The sequence below is a fragment of the Mustela putorius genome, unplaced genomic scaffold (genome assembly GCF_011764305.1).
Source record: "Mustela putorius furo isolate JIRA1106 unplaced genomic scaffold, ASM1176430v1.1 tig00001012_pilon_pilon_pilon, whole genome shotgun sequence".
NCBI lineage: Eukaryota > Metazoa > Chordata > Mammalia > Carnivora > Mustelidae > Mustela > Mustela putorius.
In genome coordinates this window covers 4,254,562-4,278,185 of record NW_025421531.1, presented here as the reverse complement: position 1 = coordinate 4,278,185, position 23,624 = coordinate 4,254,562, and positions in this window count along the sequence as shown.

Here is a 23,624-nt window from a genome sequence, read left to right as displayed (position 1 = left end):
ACAACAATAATTAATAATAAAATAGAACAATGCTAACAATATACTGTAATAAAATTTCTGTGAATGTGGTCTCTCAAAATATACTGCACTTACCCTTCTTATGATGATGTGAGACCATAAAATCCCTAGTGATGAGAGGAAGTGAGGGGAATGATATAGGCATTGTGATACACTATTGTTAGTCCACCACTGACTTTCTGACACTGTGTCAGAAGGGGAATCATCTGCTTTTAGACCTGGGGTACCTAGAACCTCAAAAGCGAAAGCATACATAAATGGAGACCATTGTATTTTCCTAAGGCAGTAAGTCCCAGACTTTTGGGACATCAACTCTCTGTGTCTTTTCCCTCCTTTCCTTCTTCCTTTCTTTCCTCCCTCCCTCCCTCCCTCCAGTTGTTTCTTCAGGGCTTATGGCTCTATTTCTCCCCTAAACACCATCACGAAGAAGGCAACGTCTGCATTTCTAAGTAAGAGTAAATTAAGACAATTTGATTTTGAGGAATTTTTGAGCCTGCAGTAGAACCCAGTGAGATAATCAGACAGCTCCTGTGTTGTTGTCTAAGTGGGATTGTGGGAGGTATAGAGGGAAGAATGATTGGTTGAATGTGGATAAAATGTTATTCTAAGGATTCTGCTTTTCATCCAGCATTTTTAAAGTCTGAGCAATCAGCTCCCTCTGCTTGGGCCAATTAAGGGGCGTGATTAGAGGGAAATTGAAGCTGCCGGCTGGTGATACAGGGATAATGTTTCTCTTCAGGAGGTAATCTCTTCTCTGGGAAAGAGAGTTCACTCAGTCACCTCACCTCTGACCTAGAGCCATTGGACCTCTGATGGGGAAAAGGAATAGTAAAACCTCTGTGGCCTATGCAAGCTTTTTGGCTTTTCTCCTGAGGTTACTAATTATTTCCCTCCACAGCAATTTGGTCACATGTCCTCCGTGCAGAATCGCCCAGGGACTTGGCCTTCACTTCTAAAGACTCATTCACAAGTTTCCTTCTGCCATCAGGTACATGACCTTGTACAAATACATAGCAGATGCTACTCAAGGCATAAACTGAATAACTGTCCTTCTGGTGTCTGCTCTCTGACTCAGTGGTCCAAATAGCATTCACAAGTGATAGCTCACCTCTTCTCCATCTGGCTAGCTTCCATGGGATCATCATACTTCAGCCCTTTGACAATCAATTCTGCATCAGTAGGGAACTAATGAGAGGACTGAATTTTACTCCCCAAAAGAAAGCACAAAGGAAGAAGAAGAAGGTGATCTCAACAGGAGTGATGTGGTAGAATTCTCTCCTATTTTTTGGCTTGGCTTGATAAATGAGGCTAGTCCAGGAATTTTATCAAATAGAACCCCTATGTCTTGTTGGAACAGCTCAAAAAGCTTTGCCCTCACAACCTGTGCCAAAACACTATCACTACCTCCAGCTCCAACTTCACTATCACCTTCACCTCCACCATCTCCTCCATTTCCTTCTTCATGCTCAATGCCCCGATGATCACCTCCATCATCTCTTTCATTTCCACTTTCATACTCAATGCCCCGATGATCACCTCCATCATCTCTTTCATTTCCACTTTCATACTCAATGCCCTGATGATCACCTCCACCACCACCTTCCCCACCACCCTGGTACCACTCTTGCTACTACTTCTACCCCTATCATCTTCCCTTCCATCACCACTAGCTTTGCACCAGTCATTTAAGATCAGCAAATAAACAGGCAATGGCATCTTCCTTATATTCAAATAAGGTATTGATCAGTCTGCCTTCCTTCTAGTTCCTTTTCTTTTGGGAGTTCCAACCAAAATAATCAGTTGATTATTTACTTAATTTTTAAAATGTACCTTTATATTATTTAAAACTTAGACATTAACACTGAAAATTCTCAAAATACAAATATATCCCTTTCACACAAATGGTAGCAGACTGCATGCAACACTTATTTTTAATTCTTCCTTAACATAATGACTTGGATGTCATTCCAAAAGAGTACATCAAGAGCTTCATTCTTCTTTTATATTTATTTGAAATTAAATTTTAGCTCTTAAGTTATATTGGTATTTTCCCTTTATGCTATTTGGGTTTATTTTGATGTTTTCATTCTAATTTCTTTTGAAGGATGCTTAGCTCATTGATTTTCAATCTTTCTATTTTTCTAATATGAATAATTATGGCCATAAATTTCTATGTATTCTATTAGCTTCATTCCAGGTCACAGTACTTACATTATTTTGTGATTTTTCAGTTCGAAATATTTTAAAATTTCCATTATGCCTTATTCTTTGACCTATTTAAAAGTATGTTTCCTGACAGAGATTTATCAAGGTATCTTTTTATTGATTTTTAGCTCAATTGCATTGTTGTCAGAGAATGTATTCTGTAGTTTTTTATAATTGTCCTTTTGGTCTATGTCTCAGTATATGATTATTTTTTAAAAATCTAGTAGCTGAGGCTCTGTTAAAATAGTTTTTCTTAAAGGGAGGTCTTGTTAAGAACATAATACTCTGGTATATTTTAAAATGGTTTCTTTTCCCCTTTTTCTCTGGTAGCATGAGGGGGTTTTTCTCTATACCCACTGTGAGAACTTGGTACAGTTTGTGGAGGTAAAACTCACAAAAGTGTTGGTGCACTGTGCCCCCTCAAATACTGAGGCCCATGGGCTTTTTAACTCTCGGACTCATCTGCTCTGAGCACCTAGCAATTCTTCAATTACAGTTTCGGTTCTGCTACCCCAGTACTGGTTTCTATAGGGGTTTTTTGTTCCTTTAAGTTGTGATTCTTTGTATCTGCCTCTCAGTCTCTCCAATTCTAGGGGCATCAGTTTGCTTCTGTGACCTCAATTCTCTGATGGATTTAAGAGAGTCGTTGACTCTCCCTTTAGCTCTGTGTGTGTGTGTGTGTGTATGTGTGTGATGATGGGAATCATGACTTCGAAGCTTCTTACATGCTGAGTTTGAAACACTTTCCCTCAAATGCTGTCATTTTCTTAAATTGAAGTATAATTGACATACAGTGTCCTATTAGTTCCAGGTGTCTATCATAGTGATTTGATATTTTTGTACATTATGAAATGATCCCTACAATAAGTCTAGTTACCAACAGTCACTATACAGAGTTATTGCAACATTATTAACAATATTTCCAATGCAGTATATCTCCTGAAATATTTATTTTATTAACTGTGGGTAACCTATTGGTATTTCTGTTTTGTTTTGTTTGCATGTTTTCTTTTTCAGATTCCACATGTAAGTGAAATCATAGGGTATTTGTCTTGCTCTGTCTGACTTATTTCACTTTGCATAATACCTCCTAGGTTCATCTATGTTATTAAAACTGATAAGATTTCAATCATTTTATGGCTGAGAAATATTCTAATGTTTGTATATACTACATCTTTATCCTATTCATCTATGGATAAAACTTGGGTTGCTTCCAGATCTTGACTTTTGTAAATAATGCTGCAATAAACACAGGGGTACATAAATGTCCTTGAATTGGTGGTTTCATTTTTTGTAGATAAATACCCAGAAGTGAAATTACTGTATCAGGTGGTCTTTAATTTTTTAATTCTTTGAGGAAATTCCATGCTATTTTCCATGGAGGCTGCACCAATTTACGTTACTACCAACAGAACAGAAGTGTTTCCTTTCTCCACGTTCTTGCCAACACTTGTCATTTTTTTTGTCTTTCTGATACTAGCTAATCTGACAGGTGTGAGGTGGTATCTCATTGTGGTTTTGATTTGCTTTTCCCTGATGATGAGTGATTTCGAGCATATTTTCCGTGTGCCTGTTGGCCATCTATATGTCTTCTTTGGAAAAATGTCTATTTTAATCAGCAGCCCATTTTTAAATTGGATTCTTTGTTTGTTTGCTTATTTATTATTTATTTATTTGATTTATAAAGATTTTATTCACTTATTTGAGAGAGAGAAGACAGAAAGCACGGGGTGCCAGAGGGTGGGAGGGGAGAGGCAAAGGAAGAAGCAGACTCCCTGCTGAGCAGGGAGTCCCACAGTGCAGGGATGGACCCCAGGATCCTGGGATTATGACCTGAGCTGAGGGCAGAGGCTTAACTGACTGAGCCACCCAGGTGCCTCTGTTTTATTTATTAATTTTATTTTTGAATTGTATCCATTCTTTATATTTTGGGTATCACCTCTTTATTGGATAAATGATTTGCAAATATATTCTCTGATTCAATAGGTTGCCTTTTTATTTTATTGATGGTTTCCTTCACTATGTAAAACCTTTTTAGTCTGATATAATCCCATTTGTTTATTTTAGCTTTTGTTGCCCTTACCTGAGGAAATAAGTCCAGAAAAAATATTGCTAAGACTAATGTCAGGGTGGTTATTGCTGATGCTTGCTTTTATGAGGAGCTTTATGGTTTCCAGTCTTACATTCAAGTGTTTAATTCATTTTGAATTTACTTTTATTATATGGTGTAAGATAGTGGTCCAGTTTTATTCTTTTACATGTAGCTGGTTTTCCCAGCACCATTTATTGAAGACTTTGTCTTTTCCTAATGTATATTCATGCCTTTTTTGTCATAGACTAGTTGACCATATGTGAGTGGATTTATTCTGGGTTCTCTATACCTATACCATTGATTTATGTGTCCATTTTTATGCCAGTACCATACTCTTTTAATTATTATAGTTTCATAGTATAGTTTGAAATCAGTGAGCATGATACCACCAGCTTTGTTCTCCTGTCTTTGGCTGCTGCTTTGGCTATTCAGAGTCTTTTGTGGTTCCATACAAATTTTAGGATTCTTTTAGTTCTGTGAAAAATGCCATTGGTATTTTGATAAAGATTGCACTGAATCTGTAGATTAATTTATATAGTTTGGACATTTTAACAATATCAGTTTTTCCAATCCATGAGTATGGTATATCTTTCCATTTACTTGTATCTTCAGTTTTTTTTTTTTTTTTTTTTTTTAAGCAATGGTTTACAGTTCTCAGAATACAAGTCTTTCACCTCTTTAGCTAAATTTATTCCTAGATATTTTATTAATGCTGTCATTTTAAAAGGCAGATACTTTAACTTTTGTTGTGGGGATGAAAATTTTTTTCTTTTACCCTTCTAGGTTCTTTGGTTGATCTAATAATTATATTAACGTTCGAGATTTTAACAAGAGAAAAATGAATTTAATTATATACAGGGGCCTCTCAAACACAATGAGATGCAAGGACAAGCTGGGAAATTGAGGCTTATATGCCATCTTGAGTTAAGGAAAGAATTAGAGGCCTGGGACTTCAGTGGGGAAAGAGTGATTCACAGGATGATAAGAAAAGCAGATGTTTGGTAATTAGACTTTTGTCCTACCATACAGATAGGTCATTCAGATAAAACAACAACAACAACAACAACAAAAAACCATCTCTTGGTAATAGCTCTCTTTCTGAGCCATGTGGCCTATGTAAATTATTTTAGGTAGTTTAAGGGAGAGGAATCAGTTTTTCTTGAGTCTGATGGGTCTTGACTGCATTTAGCTCAAAACAGTCCACATTCAAAAAATAACACATTTTAGGGATGCTTGTTCTGAACGCCTCCATTTCTTTTTCTTTAAGTAGTAATTAGAGTGGTTTTCAAATAAATTCCAATGATTTTTGTATCTGAACTTTTTAAGGATCTGTTTCTATTTCTTGTTTTCTGTTGGTTCTCCTACTACCTTTTTTCCTTACATCATTCATAAGAAAAGCTTATGACTAGCACAGCTGTGCCACCCATGGCTCTTAAAAATTATTTGTTTAGGTTCTCATAGACCCTGGATGAAGATATCTTCCTCCAGAGTTAACTTGCATTTCTGTTTCTAGGTATCTGAAGATAATAGACATTTTTTGACCACTCTGACCATGACAATTTGAGCAATTGCTACCAGATTGTCAAAACTTGGTTTACAGCTAGTTAAAAGCTGGGTTTGTTGTTCTCCCCCAGGTCATCATTTTATCTTTCCCTCCCCTCACCTTTTGTCAGGATGTGGGAGATTTGTTTCCAAGGAGCCTCTCTCCTAAGAGGGTAGGACTTTAATATACTGGTTGTGTGTGTGTGTTATGTATGTGTGCACATGCATATGTGCACGCACAAGTGCCTGCCCACAAGCATGTGCCAAAGGGACATTGTTTTATAGTACTGCCCACCTTGGTTTTCAGTTTGCCCTTTTTACCTAGGAAAGCCATCAAAATTTTAGCCCAGTTTTATAGCCATTTCCCTTTGATTGTCAAATCCCCAGGGGAAAAGCAGCATGGAATTCCAACTTACTCCTCTGAGTTCTCAACTTTTTCTCTATTTTAAGCCCAGTAATAACTCCTTTCAGCTCTTTGATACTTTTATTTAGAACAGCTATTTTGAATTCATACCATTTGTGTGTCTCCATTTCTTTGGGGTCAGTGCTGGAAGTTTACTGTTTTCCTTCAGTGCTGTTATATGGCCCCAATTTTTCTTGATCCCTGTAGCCTTGCAAAGGTATCTCTGCATTTGAAGAAGCAGTCCTCTCTTCTAGACTTTATGGACTGATTTTAGTGAGGAAGGACCTACAACTATGGATGGGCAGGGACACACTGGAGCATGTTGTGACCCCAAGTTAGGGGTGCAGGGTATTAAGGGCAGGGGCATAATGTGACTCCAGGTGGGAGGGATGCAGACTCTCATCAGTTTAGGCCACTGGGGTTCACAACGACAATAACTGTGTGGTTCTTGGCAAGAGTTGCAAGGGTTCTCCAGTGGCTGTGAGAGTTTTTGGTGTCCTCAGCAGCATGTCCAGATCCAGCGGCTGGGGACCAATGCAGACTAGCAGTGATGGGCAGAGTGGGTGGTGTGCATGTGTTCCATCACAGGGGCCTAGCTGCAGGTGCTTGTGAAATAGCAAGGCCCAGCTGTAGAGACACATGGTGTTGAGGGCCAAACCTGGCAGTAGAGAACCAGGCCAGCTGTGGGGGTCCTGGCTGTCAGCATGAACTCATGTTGTTTTAGTTTCTCGCCAAAGGCAAATGTGGTGATGGAACCTGGTGATGGGGAGTCAGGATGGCAGTGCAGGTGCATAGCTGTGGGTGCAAGTGAGCCTAGGAGTGCTGGCAAGTGACAAGAGCCAGGGTTGGATCTGTCTGGGCCCAGGAGCAACTATGGGGGCCTTGGATTGCTGTGTGCCCTCCTGGGGCTGCCGGGGCTAGCCAGGAGCATGCAAATGGCAGTGGAATCAGGGGCCAGTGTCTAGGCTGGTGCCTTGCATGCTTATAGCCACAGATGACTGGGCTGACTGCTCTTGTGGGAATCCTGAGCTCCTTGGAGAGGAAAGATTTGGGCAGCAAGTTTTAGGAAACATGACAACATGTGGGGAGAAAACCTCATTAGTGAAGTCTGTAAGTCTGTGGGGATACCAGGACGACTGTGCTGGCCATTGGTTTCATGAGCAAAAGCTGCTGGGTCCTCCGCACAGCTGGGGCCCATGATCTGTCCTCAGTGAAACCTGGGGGTACCTGCAGTCTCGACAAGAATTGTTAACGTCCTCAACAGTGAAGGCCAACAGACTCTTGTGCAGAGCAGGCGACTGGGAACTGCATTGTCTCCCACTACTTAACTGCCCTTCTGTCTTCTTCCTAGATGTCTCTAGATGTTTCAGCCTTTCTCCGTCTTTGGGTGGGGTGGAATGGAAGTAGGTCCTTTGTGAAGTGCCCTGAAAAGTTGGGGTAGGTGGATGCTCACCCCAGTTTCCCTTTACTGGTGAGGGAAACTCTTTTGACCTGAGGAGTTCCCTCTTGGTGCTGAGCAGTAATGGCCTGGGAGATGGACTGATATAGGCAAAATATTCTTTCGACCCTTTTTGTATTGATGAAGTTTTTTAACTGGACTCCTGAGTTCTCCCTGGGATGTTTTTAATCAAGGATAGCTATCTAAATTTCAATTCTATTGGGACACGGAAGCTGGGGTCATCTACTCTGCCATCTTGATGATGTCACTTTCTCAGCCCTTTGATACTTCAAAGAAATTACTAAAGAAAAATATATCCAGCATTTTATTTGTTTTCCCCTGGATATTAGTCCAAATAACCTAGTGTCATTACTAGAAGCAGATGTCTCCTCTATGTTTTCAAGTTGTCCTTGATTATTCTTTTGAACTTTTGCTCAAAGATGTTTCAATATATCTTTTCTACCAATCCAAAAAGCTCATTTTCAAAACCATTTAGTCTCAGAATTTTTTGCAGTAAAATGGGAGCCTGCTTTGTCTCTACTGGTTTATTCAGAGATATACAGGGAAGGGGCATGCCTACAGCCCCGGCAGTCTGATCCGTTTGGCTGGTTCTGATCCTGGCAGAGGTTAGCGGGAGAAGTCTTGTGACTCTGGCCTCGGATAGCTAGTCCAGCTAGACAGATGGTCCTGTAGGCATAGGATTTCAAACGACTCCTTCACATACCTAAATCATTCTTCTACCCTCAGATTTTACTCCACTAAGGATTTTTCTATTCTTTTCTTTTCCTTTCTTTTTTTTTATCTTTCTATTCTTGGGTCATTATTGACGTTCCAGTTCTCTACCTGTTCTCAGACCTGAATTGTCTCTTGTGAGATGCTAATTCTTTTTTTAATTTTTCAGACATCTCCTAATTTATTACTCCTCTTTGAACCACATTAGGAGTCGAGAAGGTCTGGATCCAAGATAAAGCCTTTCTGCTTGCCACACTATATCTCTTTGCTGAGTCACAAACGATGACATTTTTTGAAGGTTTACTATGTGTGCTAGCCATTTTACTCATTATGTTGCTGAAATTTTACTCACGTCATGCATGATTGTTTGGAAGACAAATATTACATGTGAAAGATTTGTCTTACAGATTTCAGACATTGATCATTTTCTTGTTTTTGTTTGCTTATGTTCCTTCTCTCTTTGTTTCAGTTTGAACCCTTGGGGATCATTTTATCTAAAAGTTTTCTTTTCAAAGATGATAAACCAGGAGTCAAAGAGTTTAATTTTTGCAGATCATATGGGTAACTCATAACAGAGTTAGGTTTAGACCTATAGAACTGACAATAGTACAGAGAATTTCCTTCCACCTTTAGCCCAGATTCCCCTATTGTTAATATGTCATGTGATCATATTCCAGTGATCAAAAGTATGAAGTTAGTGTTGGTACAATAGTATTAGCTAAACTACATATTTTATCCTGATTTCACCAGTGTCTGCACTGATTTCTTCCTTCTGTCCGAGGACCCAATCCAGAATGTTTTGTTCCATTTAGTTTCTGTCTCTTTAGTCTCCTCTAGTTTATGACAGTTCCTGTTTTTCCTTGTCTTTCTCGACCAGGATATTTTTGAAGACTTCTGGTCAGGTATTTTGCACAATGTTTTTCAGTTTGGATTTGTCTGATGTTTTTTCATGACTGATTGAGATCATACGTTTTTGGTAAAAATACTATGGATGTGATATGGCCTCTTTAGTACACTGTATCAGGGCTATGTGGTGCAGGCATCTCACAACTGGTTGTGCTGATCTTGAACACTTGATTAAGGAGTCATCTGCACGGTTTCTCCCCCAAAAGCTGCAATCTTTCCTTTATAATTAATACATATTTAGAGGGAGGTACTTTTTCCATTTCTCCATAATCTTTTGCCCCCTAATTTTAGCATCAGTTTGTTGCTAAATCTGTATTTTACCTTTTATAAAGCAAACCTCTCTAGCAAGAGAAAATGGTATCAATTTTCACATTCTGCATGAAGGACCAAGGGGACAGTATGGGGTAGTTTATGTTGAAATCAGAAGAGAGAGTTGATATGCGTTTGAACTGATGTAGAAATGTGATGTATCAGAGTAGGATATAGACTAGAATATGGATCAGAAGTGGTAAATGAAACCCAGATGCAAATGGCATCCAGACTTAGGACCAGGCTGTCATATGAAAAAAACTTGGATAAAACACATAAGCTAAAACCATGCAAAATGATAAAGACTACTCAATTTGAAGATATGGGTGGAAAGTGAAACGTCAAATAGAGAAGTGACTACAGCTACCTAAAGCACTGTGTAGGGAGTGCCAGCAGAATGGGGATTTTTACTAGGGAAGACTATTATAAAAAGCTTTTGACAAAGGGGCATTTTCACCAATAAAAATGAGATTCCATAATAACAGAGAAATAGTCAACTTAAGCAGATATTATAATTATTTGTGGAGGACTTTTTTACCATATCCATTAAGGGACACATAATTGGAGCCCAGTTGCCATTATTCTTGTTTTTGCTTTGCTGGTCTTGGCCACATTCATTGTTTCTTCCCCTCTCTTCTCTCTCCTTCATAATCTCAGAGAGGAGATTTAGTGGGGTCATGAGCCAAATGACCCAAAGAGGAAGCACAGAGTAATTCCCTTCCTTTGCCTCCTTTTCTGTATTGGGAATCCTTCAATGGGAAACGTAGATTGTTCTAGAATGTCTCATTGCTCCCTAGCTTCCTTTTTCCACTTTTCTGACAGAAAGGAGTTTTGAACCGTCCCTGTCATCTATTAGGGAAATGCCTTGCAAGGTCTAAGAGAATTATGGAGAGAAGAGAAGACGGAAAGCAGGAACAAGGGAGAACCGGGAGGTCAAGAAGTAAGAAGTACAGTCCTGTCCAGTCTAGACCTTTGGGACAGGAGGATGTCAGGGTGCAGGGTGTGTAGATGCCTGGAACATCCCTCTGACATACTTCTCAGGGTCCCAAGCAAGGGGTTGGAGGGTAGATTGTCCATTGAGACAATGTTAATTTTACAGGCTGGGGAATCCTTAAAAGATTTTTTTGCTCTTTATCTTTGTGTTGACAATGTTAATCTCAAGATTTTAAGTTTGATAGTGGAGAGCATACCTGCTTTGGGATGGCCATCCATGTCTCAGAATCTTCTATTTTTTTTTTTTTTATACTGCTTCCAAGTTTGAAAATGCAACTTCTCCCGTGAAGGGTAAGATAGCCAATGTAAACCACCTTAAAATCAATCAGCTTACCAAGGACAAACAAGGCAGTTACTTTTGAAGTCTTGGTGCTAGTTGTCTATTGCCAATGTAATGATTTATGACAAATTAGCAGATTCGTATAACATAAATTAATTATCTTTAGCTCAGGAGTCAGAATGGTTCTTGCAGGGCCTAAAATCAAGATGTCTGCAGGGCTGAATTCCTTATTGGAGGCTGTGAGGAAGGAAGAATCTGCTTCCAGGCCCACTTGGGTTGTTGGCAGAATCCAATTCCTAGTGGTTGTAGGACTGAAGTTCTCATTTCTTTGCTGGTTGTTGGATTTAGCTTTTAGAGACTGTTTGTCTTCCTTGGCTTGTGGCCCCCATCATCATCAAAGCCTGCAACGGTGGGTCAAGTCCTTTGCATAGTTCAATCTCCTGACTGCCATGCCTGTCTCATCTTTCTTGCTTCCCTTTGCTATATCTCTTACTCACTTCAGAGATTTCTTTAGCTTAGACTGGCCCTGACTGAATAATCCAGGATAGTTTCCCTGTTTCAAGGTTTGTAACAATTACATCTACCAAGTCCCCTTTGCCATGTAATAGGATGTATTCACAGGTTCCAGGATGTAAGGCATTAACATTTTGTGGGGGCTGGCAGTTGGTAGGGGCATTGTTTGTTATATCATCTGTTCAAACAACACACAAGGAAGGTTATAAAAGGGGTTGGGGAGAGAGACAAGCCAAGTCCTGGAGTGTTGCTTGTGATAAACCCAAGGGACCACTGGAGGACACCACAGTGATGGGCAGGAATGACAGAGAGGAGCCGGAGGCACTGGTCTCCTGTGCAGATGGGAGATAAGAATTTAAACTAGAATGTCAGCTGGAGGCAGAGATCATAGAGGACAATATTGCCTTCCTGGGCTGACTTTGCTGAGAAGAGCTAGTGGGTGACCGGGTGGGACTGATCCCTGGAGCACTTGACTTCTTTGAGGATTGTGTGGATGTCTGTCTAGACCCTGGCCTATCGGGCACATAGGCCAGCAGCAGAAGACAAAGCAGAACTTAGAGAATCCTGGAGGAAGTGACCTGCTGAATCCAAGGCACAGCTCCCTGGCCATCTCTCTGCTTTGTTGGCAGTTCTGTGACAGCTCTTAGAGCCCTTTGACTCTGACTGTCAATGGCACTGGCCTTATGGTATGGCTTCTGAGAAGCTCTCACACTCCCTGACTTGCATTCTGACTCCCTTCCCTGCTTTCCACTTTCTTCTAAAGGAAATTCTGGTACAGCCTGTCATTGGAGCTGGGATGTCCAGTTTAGACATGTCTTATACAGGACACTTTGTGTGCCCCATCTCACATTCCTGCAGCCCTCTCTTTACCCTGGCCGTTGGTTGCTAGGGCAGCCAGCTCCACACAGGTGCCACCAAATATCTCCTTGCTTCCCTTCTACCTCAGGAACATGTGACACCATGGTGGGGTTGGTGCAGAAAGCAATTGGCACCACACACACCTCAAAAGTGAGTGAAAGTTAATATTCCGTGGAACAATCTTTGACTAGCTGGAAATGGGAGCTTGCGATAAATCTCCCCACTTCTTTCTCTGAGGTGGATGTTTCTGAAGTGTTTTCTATACTAGCTCCTCACAGGGTCCTAATGAAGAGGATTCCCACAGTAGTGACCAGCTTAATGACATACTCTCATACTGACTCTTATCCCTCCCTTGTTTGATCTGCCTCACTTTCCAGAATACATTTCCTGTATGCAAGCATGGCCTCAGGTTCTGCTAAGACATGTGCCAATGATATAAGCTGGCAAAGCTGAAAAAAATCTTTGTCAGAATCAAAAAATTCAGTAGGACAAAGCACTATCTCTTTTTATAATACCTACCCATGAATCATAGTCCAGGGCTGGGAAAAAAACAGCCTGGAGCATCTCCCACCACAGGCTCTTGGGGAGACACATGGCTTTGTAAAGCCCTTTTAACTGCAGGCCAAGTTGTAGATGGCTTGCTTGTGTAAACAAAAGAGGCAGAGAAGCATAGAGGCAGCATCCTACTAGTGTTATCAACAGCTTATATAGATATCGTGAGGAAGCAAAATAGAAAGCATATGATATATCAATTAGTCAAATGAATTGATTGCTGTATTTTAGGCCTATCCTTTGGAAGGAATTGGGAGGGAGCAGAAGAATAGAGATAGAGTCCTCATCAATCTTTTATTTAAAAATGTATTGTAGAAGCTTAAGTATTGAAAAATCTTAGTGATGCTTGAAAAGCCAGACACTATAAGGTTGGAATGAAAACAAACACCCTAGAAAAGAAGAATACTTGGCTGTGAGTAAAATATGTAGTTTAAAGTGCTGACTCTACCTCTTCCCTATCTGTGAGAACCTGCTTCCAGTGACTTAACAGGTTTGAACCATAATTTTCTTATCTGGAATTTGGGGATACTGTTTTGTTCTGATATGTTGTAAGAATCAAATAATATAAAGTATGGATGACAAAATTAACATAAAACAAACATTTGGGGACACCTGGGTGGCTTAGTCAGTTGAGCATCTACCTTTGGCTCAGGTCATGATCTCAGCGTTGTAGGATCAAGTCCCGCATCGGGCTCCTTGCTCATCAGGGAGCCTGCTTTTCTCTCTGCCTGCTGCTCCTCCTGCTTGTCCTCATGCACACACGCTCTCTCTCTCTCTCTCTCATAAGTAAATACATTAAAAAACAAAAACAAAAACAAAAGCAAACATTTGGTGAAAGCCCACTTTGTACTAGGCCTGCCCTGGACAATAGGGAATATAGAGATGAGTGTGGTATGGTCCTTGCCTTTGAGGAATTCCAAGGTATGAAAACAGAGAGAGGTACACGTGTGAATATATAGAAGGCCATGCCATTAAAAGAGGGGAGGAAAATCTAAGGCATCCAGAAGAGAAGCCATCAATTTTTCTGGATGTGGGAAATGAGAAGTAGACATCTAAGATAGAAGCTTAGTAGCTTTATTAGTGCATAGAAAGAAATGGAATATGTGGGGGAAGCAAGGACACTCCAAGGAGACTGGTGAGCAGAACTAAAGGCATCCGTGTGCAAGTTAGAACAAAGAGATGGTAAATTTGCTATGGGTCTTATTAAATGGCAAGTTCCCATTGAGCCTCCACAGTGTTAGTGTACAGTAAGCAGTTGGAATTAGGATGCAGAGACTCAGGTGAGGGGATGGAACTGGACATAAGGATTTGGAAATAATTTGCACATCCATAACTGTTACCATGACGTAGGAAACTACTCAGAGAAGACTGGAGTATTGAGTGAAGGAATGATTGAGTCAAGGATAGAAACCTGAGGAATATCGAGATCCAGTGGGGGAGGAAAGGAAGATGAAACAAGAGGTTACACTGGACATTTTCACTGAGACAAGTAAAAATAGGTTTGGAAACAACACATTCAAGTATTAGATCACCAGACAGAAATTTAAAAGTAGGTGTCTGAGAACACTTTGTTCACTCACATGTCAACAAGGAGAATATGAAAGAATCTGTAGAGATTGACAGAAGAATTTTATAATGAGGACTTCTTAGAGGAAAGTCCATTCTGGGATTCCTATTGTTTCTCACTCAGGCCTGTTGGGAAGAGCCTCAAAGACAAGCTTTTGGAGAACGTGGTATGCAAATCTCGAATTTGGAGTCCAAAGGGTCAATCTCTTGGCATCCAGCACATGACTTAGGAATTATAACACGAGGGAGGGGCCAGCTGGACTGGCCCGTGGTAGCAGCACAGTGAGAAATGCTTGCATTTTCTTCTAATGGTGTGTCCAAGGTACATGATCCTCTGGACCTCATGATAAGATGTTCATATGATGTCATTTAAAAAATTATCTTGACCAGGAGACCTTATGTCAGAGAGAGTTCTCGTTGGAGATTTTGGTGAGGGGAGCCTGCAAACACCAACTAATTTGCTCATGAGAGGGAGTCAGATTAACATTCCTGTCAAGTCTGGAGACGACAGAACCTCCTTAAGACAGTACCAGTCAGGGCAGAGCCTTCTCATTCCTCTTCCCTTCTTCTTTCATACGATCCCCAATTAAACTTCGGGAAGTTTAAAAAGAGCAATTAGGAGGAGGTGACAAAGAAAGAGAGAGAAAGTGAACCTCACATTTTTTTCTTGAAAATAGTCAATCTGCTTCCAGTCCTGTGTTATTTGGGATGTGTGCGGCTGGGGAAAGGGATGGATGTACCTTTGAATGAAGATTGAAATGCCAATTAACTTACTTGAAATGCCTAAATTCCAAATTGAGACTCTATGAGTTAAATCATTCTTTTGTTTTGCTTTCCAAGAGTGACTATCTTCTTTTTTTTTTTTTTTTTAATAAATCCAGAGACCTGGGAAAGACATCTCCCAATGAAAAAGCATAAATAAATAGCAAAATACCAAAATAAGTTTGCAGTTTGAATAGATCCTACAAGTTGTTTTTTTTTTAAGGCCTGATTCACAGAGGATTTAGACAAAGAAAGAGAATAAAAAGCCAGAGAAGTCAATAAGATTAGAGTGGTAGAAACCAGAGATTGGAGGAGGAAGCTATCAAAAATAAGGCTGATGCACAAGATAGTTGTTTTCATCCAAACGATGAAGACAATCTGGATAAACTGTAAAATTTTACTTTTTAAATAAATCCATCTGAGATCTGAGGGTTTAAAGAATCCTAAATGAACTAAATCCAGAAGGCAATGAGCTCTTTCTAAGAAGAAAGGGTCTTACAGATGCTTTAAATGCTGGAGATGTAATGGCAAAAAACGTAAACCCCCATAGAAAAGGTAATGAGAAGCTGGACTTTTAATGAACATTTCACGACTGCATATGAACCCGCATGACAGGCCAGAATTTTGAAGAGTTCCAGTTACAGATTGATTCTTCATATACCCACAGACTCTTTCCCATGGACCTTCTCCACAGCCCCATAGCACACCAGGGCAGTGAGCCAAAGGCTGGGGGCGGGGAGGTGGTAGGACAGAAGAACTGAGAGAGATTTACCCTGGGGTAAGAGGGGTCTTTTCTAAGGGTAAGGCAGGGACCAACAGGTCATAAGTAGAGGGAGTGGCAGAGAAGTCTTTAAGTTTCACTGGGCCTTTACCAAGTACAGGTTAGTGTCTCAATAAAGGCCAGGGATGGGCCTGCAGAACACATAGCTCTTCCAAGGCACAGAGAGCCAACATCTGAACTGGACAGCAAAGAAAACTCTCCAGAGACCCACAAATCTGACATCCAGGCAATAAAGGAATGGAATATCCCACAATTTGAAAAGGAAGTACCTGGGGAGATCTCCACATCATTGCTGGTAGATAGATTCCAAAAGATCTGATCCTACCTTCACAGTATTTCAAACAATCAGTAAGGTGAGTTGTTAACTAAAGTTATGAAAAGGTCCAGATCCAGGTCAGTGCATTGCTGTGTCCACCAACTGGCACTATGGCACAGGAAGAAAGAAGGCTTTTTCTGGGGATTAATATTATTTACTTTAGTATCTATTGCTCTTTTATACAGGATGTCCTGTGAGCAATAAAAATTATAAAACAAGAGAAGAGGCAAGTAAATGTGAGGTCTTATAGGAAAAGTCAAAAGGAGACCCACAGGTAGCCCAGATAAGGGCTTAAAATGAATCACTATAAATATATTCAATATTTTGACAGAAAAATGAAAAGTATAAAAAAGACCTACATAGAAGTATCAGACATGAGGAGTTTATATTGGAGATAAAGAATTGATTCAATGGCTCCATTAGCAATCTAGGTACAGTGGGAGAAGGTGTCCAAGGATTGGTATATTGGTTAACGAACTTATCCAAACTAAAAATCAAAGAGAAAAAGACAATAGGAAAAAACCAAACAGAGTGTCTGAGACCTGTGAAACAATCCCAAAGCTCAAGAACATATGCAATCAGAATCTCAGAAGGAGAGGAGGGAGAGAGAATAGGGTAGAAGAAATATTTGAATAGAAAATAGCTTGGAAGCTTTCAAAGTTGATGAAAGACATCAATTCACAATTTCTAAAAGCTCAGCAAACCCCAAGAAGGATAAACACAAAGAAAATAGCACTTAAATAAATCATAATCAAATTGATAAATGCTAAATATAAAAATTAAGTCTTAAAAGCAACTAGATAAAATAAGACACCTGAGATGTGGGATAATAATAAGACTAATGGTTGACTTCTTATCAGAAAGACAATGAGTACCTTTTTAAAGTACTGAAAGAAAAAACAAGACAGAAAAAATTTGTCAACCTCAAATTCCATATACCATAAGATTATATGTGTTTTCTTTCAGGCAGAAAAGAGCAGAAATAATTCCTCTTCAGAAGACCTGAACTGCAAAAATGAGAGAGGATATTCTTATACCAGAGAGAAGTCTGGTATTTCAGGAAAGTATGCAGAGCAACACAAAGGGTAAAACTGTGAATAAATATAAATGATCTTTATATTTTCTTTAAACTTCTCTAATGGACCATTGGCTGTCAACATAAAAAGTTTAGCAATGTAGGCTGAGTATGAAGAATTGACCAGTTGTCTGGTGGATCCTGTGGGACCAGGGATAAGAATTTCGTTTCATGGGGTATGGTCTAGAAGGATCAAGGCAGTTTTTGTGGCTGTGGCTGAGGTCAGAGAGAGAACCTGATATTGATTAAAGGCAGGGAGATTTAGCAAATAAGCAAATAATTTAAGAATAGTGAAAATGAGATTCTGACTATTACAGTTACAAACATAGAAAGAGGGAAGGCCATACTAAACCCTCTGGTGTTGGTTTAGGGTTGGAGGTATTGGTGTGAGCTCATGGTTTTACATCTATCTATCTATCTATCTATCTATCTACTATCTATGTATCTATCATCTGTCTATTGATAAACATAGAGATATGGAAATAGAAATAAATAAAGATGTTTGTGGATATATACATAAATTTTCTAGGTTTGCCCATTGAGAGGACCTAGAATCAATGATATTCAAGGAACAATAAACACACCTAGATTTTGCTTTCTAAATACTAATATCCGCTAAAAAAAACAGAACTTCCTGAAAAAATCATTGTTTCTTGGACTGGGTCAAGAAAAGTTCAAGGTAAGTATGTCACTTTTCATGCATCAAAAAGCAAGAAAATACTCAGAGAATGTTGGAAGATATAACAGAAGCATATAAGACCATGCTTGTGTGAACTCCTGCTAGCCAAATCTGGAATATGAATATCAAAATAAACAGTGATAGCAATAGGTTATGATCCATTGGATAAAATAAAAATCTATGTTTCCATATTAATATAAATTAATGAATTAATGGAAGAGAAGGGGAAGCTCTATCTTATGGTAGCATGACAACTAATAAATGTGGAAGTACTATAGGCATTAGAAAAATCAACATTTCAGTGCTATCCTAATATGAAATTATTTAAGCAAGAATCATCAGTAGATATTAAAATTCATGGGTAAAAGTTTGAGTAGGAACAAGGTATTTATGTACTGTCAAAGCATTTTCCCACAAGTTAATTATTAACTAGTAAGTACACAATACTTAGTAATTTACAGTAGAGACTTTTTTCTAGCAGACTCCATTTTAATCAAGAGATGTAAGTTAATATCACCAGTAATAGGACACGTAAACATTGTATGCTTCTGAGATGTGTCATCGGGAAGCACACAGCATCACTGCTGTGGAGTTCCTGCAAAAAACACGTAACCTAAAATTTAATTATGAAGAAATGTCGAACAGCTACAAACTGAAGATTATTCTACGAATAAATAGGTTGTATATAACAATGATTTTTGTTTTGAAAGACTCAGCCAAATGGGTTGCTTGCTTCGATTCGAACTCAGTATGTAAATAAGAAGCTTTCAGTGGGATAAGAAAGAAAGGCGAGCAGTTAGCCAGAGAAGGCAAGGCCCAGGAAAGGCCCCTCGGCTCCCCATACCTATGGATATCCATGAGGAAACTTATTTTATGGTTAATGAGCTTCTCCTTTAAGACAAAACCTTTATGAAGGTTACATCTCCTATTCTTACCTTAGCATGAATTTATTTAATCAGATAATTAAATTGCTTTCTTTTGGACAAACTGCAGAAACACAAACTGAGAGAATCTTTTTTTTTTAAATTTTAATTAAATTTAATTTTAATTAAACATTTTTTTGGGGTGGTGGTGGTGACAGGGAGCACATGACATTTAGGAGAAAGAAAATACTTAATCAGAGAGTGGAGACAGCTGAAGGGCAGTTGAAAGATATCTCCCTGTAATAGTGAGAAGCATGCAGGGAACAGTTGAAGATTAGGGTAGAGAAAATTTTGTTTTCTTGCTTTTTTTTTATTTATTTTTTTTGTGGACTCAGCTATTTGTGTTTATGCTCTGGAAAGTCACCCAATGGCCATTGTCCTATGGGAAGAAGGTAATCGCCAATGCCTTGAACAGAACTAACAGCTGGTCAAGACAATTACAAAGAGAATAGTAAGTGATGAGTTTGCAGCAGTCGCCCATCCGATCAGAGCACTAGAGAAAATCATTCTCAAGGGGGTGGGGGGGATTTGTTGCCCTATCAGATATATATAGTCAGAAAAGTCATCTGGGTGCCAGAAAGATTTTATAAAAGCCATGGATTCTGTTGTTCTAACGCCTCAGAAATCCATCTCCTTGTGCTATCTGATCACCTTGAGGCCCCAGAAAGGAATATTGCTTCAGAATGGGATCAGGGACATTATAATTTCAGATAAGTAAGAAGCAAAGCAAAGTGAAAAACCTTGTTCTATAGTCACTTAATAATGTTTCCTATGAGTAGCCAAAAAGAAAGGTGAGATTGTTTCAATCAAATAAAGCCTGGCAGAGAGAGAGAGAGAAAAAAAGTTTAGAATGCTTTGCTGTGTCCATCTAGCTTAATCTTAATATCTTCTCAAATTCCTGGAGAGAGGATGTGTATGAAGATGGCCATGGGCAGCTGCCTACAGATCCACCCTCTCGATCTGTGAGACCCCAAAGGGCAGAATACAGGTGTGTAGTTATCCGTTGAGTTCCAGCATTCAATTGGCTAAACGACAATGTCATCAGTGCCCTTGTGCTAGAGATGTCAGGATGCTGAGGGTTGGAGAATAAAAGTAAGCATCATTTGGGGTTTATTTAGGGTGAACAGGTGATTCTAGTATGCCTGGGACTCTCCTGGTTTTAAACCCCATGTCTCAGTCCCAGGCAAACCTAGATGTCTGGTCACCCATCTAGAGGGTCAACCTCAATGACACCTGAAGGTTTTTTCAACCCTAAAATCCTTTGTTCTGATGTATGTATCTATAAGTCCAGCATTTCCTTCGTGAACTCTGGGCTTGGTAGAGCAGAAACAATAACTGTGTCCCTCACTTGGTCAGGAGGGCAGAGTGTTGGACTAAGAACTGGTGACTTCACCAATAAGCAACTATGTGACTTTGGTGGGGAAAGAAGTCTCTCCTCTCTGAATCTTTTTATTTCCCAGAGTGAGGGAACTCATGGAGATTTTATAAGATTCTTTCCAAGTCTACCATACCTTGGCTTTTTTCTATGAATTTAAATAGTCTCATGTGAGGCTTAAGAAGATGCTCTTGCATACCAATTCTCTGCTTATCTGTGTGTTTGTGGAGGGGAAGTGGGTGTAGAAAGGGAGGCAGGGAAAGCAAGTAGATAGAACAAAAAATAGGGAATAGAAAAGATGACAACAACAACAACAAATAGGAGAATTTCTGAGCTTTTAGTCCAAGAAAGTCAGAGGACACATTATAAATCTATTCACTTACTGTATAGAATTCCTTCTAGAGGCGTACAAAGCAAGCTCTCCCCTTTCCCCACCGAGGCCCACAGAGAAGAAGTAGTTTGTTCAAGGTTACACATTACCTTTGTGGCTAAGGTAGAAGTAGAGGTTATGTCTCCTCGACTGCGCCGTTTTCTTGGCAGGTTGTGCTGCGTATGAAGTGGTCCTAATTAGAGCAACTGCTCTTTTCTCCTTCTCATTTTGAACCAAAGAGGGGAGCATTATGTCTGATAGAAAGCAGACACGGTAGATGGGGAATAATTTTCAGGCTTGGGCTCTTCTCCCAACTCATTGTCCAACCCTTGGCATTGTTGACACTTTCAGATACGGGTTAAATACAGCAAGGGGAAGTCAATGCTACCCTCTAAAAATTAATTGTTCAAGTACTAGGTCATTTCAGAGTAATGCACCGTGAAATTATGTTATTCTCCAGAAGAATTTCCATAAAGTTTAACATGCCATGACACATTCTTTTTCCATTGGAGTTCTTTTTTTTTTTTTTTTTTTTTTCCCTTTTTTTTAAGTACATAAAGAGTCTTTGGAGTCCGGGATGTGTGGAAGCCTGGCTGCAGACCAAGCAGGGCTTGTGAGACCAGACTTCCACGACAGGAGATGCTGCCAGATCACTGCTAAAGAAGACCCCATTACCATGGCATGTCCCCTAAATGCACAGCCTGGCTGGTATCTGCAGAGGCAAGCGAGGAAGAAGTCATTAGTCTTGGTGCTTTTTTACTGTTATTCACACTGGGATAATGAGATTATTGGAATATTTTTTTTCCTAATGAGAATGAGACAGAATACCTTGGTCTCTAAATGATTTAGTCACAGGGGAAACACATTACTCTTTCCTTGATTGCTGTCAAATGCTGGAAAATTGGAATATTATACTGATATTTATCGTGATGGGCAATATTTTTCCTGCTTTCTCAGTGTCAAATGAGATGGCAAAAATATTTGTCTGAAAAGCAGACTCCTTTACAGGTTTATAGAAAGGAAGACAGATGAAGATGCGAGATAAGGAACCAGAGGTGGAGGTTAGAAGGAGGATAATTGGGGATGGTTTTTTTTGCTATTTCTTCTTTTCCTTTCCTTTCCCTTTCTCTGTTACCCCCCCCCCCCCCAGTAATGCTAGACCCTTGCTTTAATTTCCTACAGTCTTTCTCTTCCAGTAAGCTCACCAGTGCTTGGGGCTAATTAGACATTGTTTAGATTCAGAATAGAAGGTTAATTTCAAGGGGAAATGAGTTTGTGCTGGTCTGGAGGTCATTAGTGGCAGCTAGTTAATTTGTGTTGCTTGGGTAGAAATAACATCCTGGGGATGGAGAATTCCTTGCAGAGGGAAGGAATGTTTTCACACTTCCTCTTAAGAACCTTTCACCTGAGACCTGTCAGCCCTGGGCTTATGCGGCCAGTACAGACTAATTGGGTGACCTGATGAACCGAGGTCCAACCCAGGTCAGAGGTAGCTTTGCAGCCAAGCTGGACAAAGAAATCCTGAGTTCTAACTCCTGCTCCAAAGTTGTTCTCCAAGAAGGGCTGAAGCCTCAGAAAAATGAAAAATACTAAGTGAAACACGGCCTGTCATCATGATGTGTTGGCTTTGGGAAGGGAGATGTCACCACATTTCTATATTTTAATCAGGAAATTTTAGTGTTCTCAATGTAATGGCAGGGGTCGAGGAGAGATGCTTCCTGCATTAACATTGGCCCTTGATTTGTAGAGATGACTATTTGTTGGATTCATTCTGGGATCCTGTTATAAATACAGTAATTCAGGTTTACTCACTATGGTCCTGATGCAGTGAGTTCAGGTGAGGCCCTACTCATCTGCCTTCTGACAGGTTCCCAGAACATCTTGTTGAAGCCCTGATCATAAACTGGGGCTCTTACAGGGAATGGAGATGTTTGAAATGCTTAGGACAGTGGGGAAGCAGCCCAAAAGAAATGTTGAAGACCTCATGTTAATGAATGAGCTGCACGGCTGTGGATGTGTCTGGGGTTATGATGGTTATCTTCTTACCAGGAATCCCTGGAAACGAGAAATTCCTTAGTGCCAGGAAAGAGGGCATTCGTGTAGCTTAGATGATGCTCAGGTTCTAGCTCCTCTGTGCAATTTCCCACTCCTGGCCCAGAATCTGTCTTGAAACCTTGTACATTGAAATCTTGAAATCTTGTATGTTGAAACAATGTACACCTCCAAATTAAACTTAGCAACGTCCAACTCATAGTATTGGTCTCCCTTATCTATAATTGACCCCCTACAGAACTATATGCAATTTGAGATGATAATCTTCTGTTCTATTCCTCTTTGAGTAAATATCTGGGGATTTCTGGAGAGCCTTCCCTGTAATCTTTTTGTACTGAATTAATTAAATGGACAAAACTGCGCCACACAGAGAGATCACCTCCTGCAGTGAATGGCCCTCCTCTATACCATGTCATCTACCCTTTCTGTCTCTTACTCCTTCTTTGCTTTCCTATTTGGATGTTCTCCTCTGCCCCCATCATCTCAAGTTCCCAGATAATGGCTTGCCTTATCTCCTTCCTTTCCTAGCTCAGCATCACCTACAGGAACACTGCTCCACCCATTACTGGGTCAAGGCTCCCTAGTGCTGCTGGGGACCCTGGAGAGGTTTGGGATTCTAGCATCGTTTTGCATCAGATACATGCAAATCATTTCCTTGGGTGGTGAGGGATGGTGTATTTTAGTCACGTCAGTTAGCTTCAAGCTAGCTTGCGTCTCACCCCCAGTAAAACCACTAATTTATAACATATCAATGTATTGACAAGGTCAGAGAGCAAGGCTGTCCTAAAGTGAGATGCACGTTCCAAAGGGGCAAGCACTAATTGTCCCAGTGATTGTTTATCTATTGCGACGACATAATTACTCTCTTTGGGGTCACACATTTC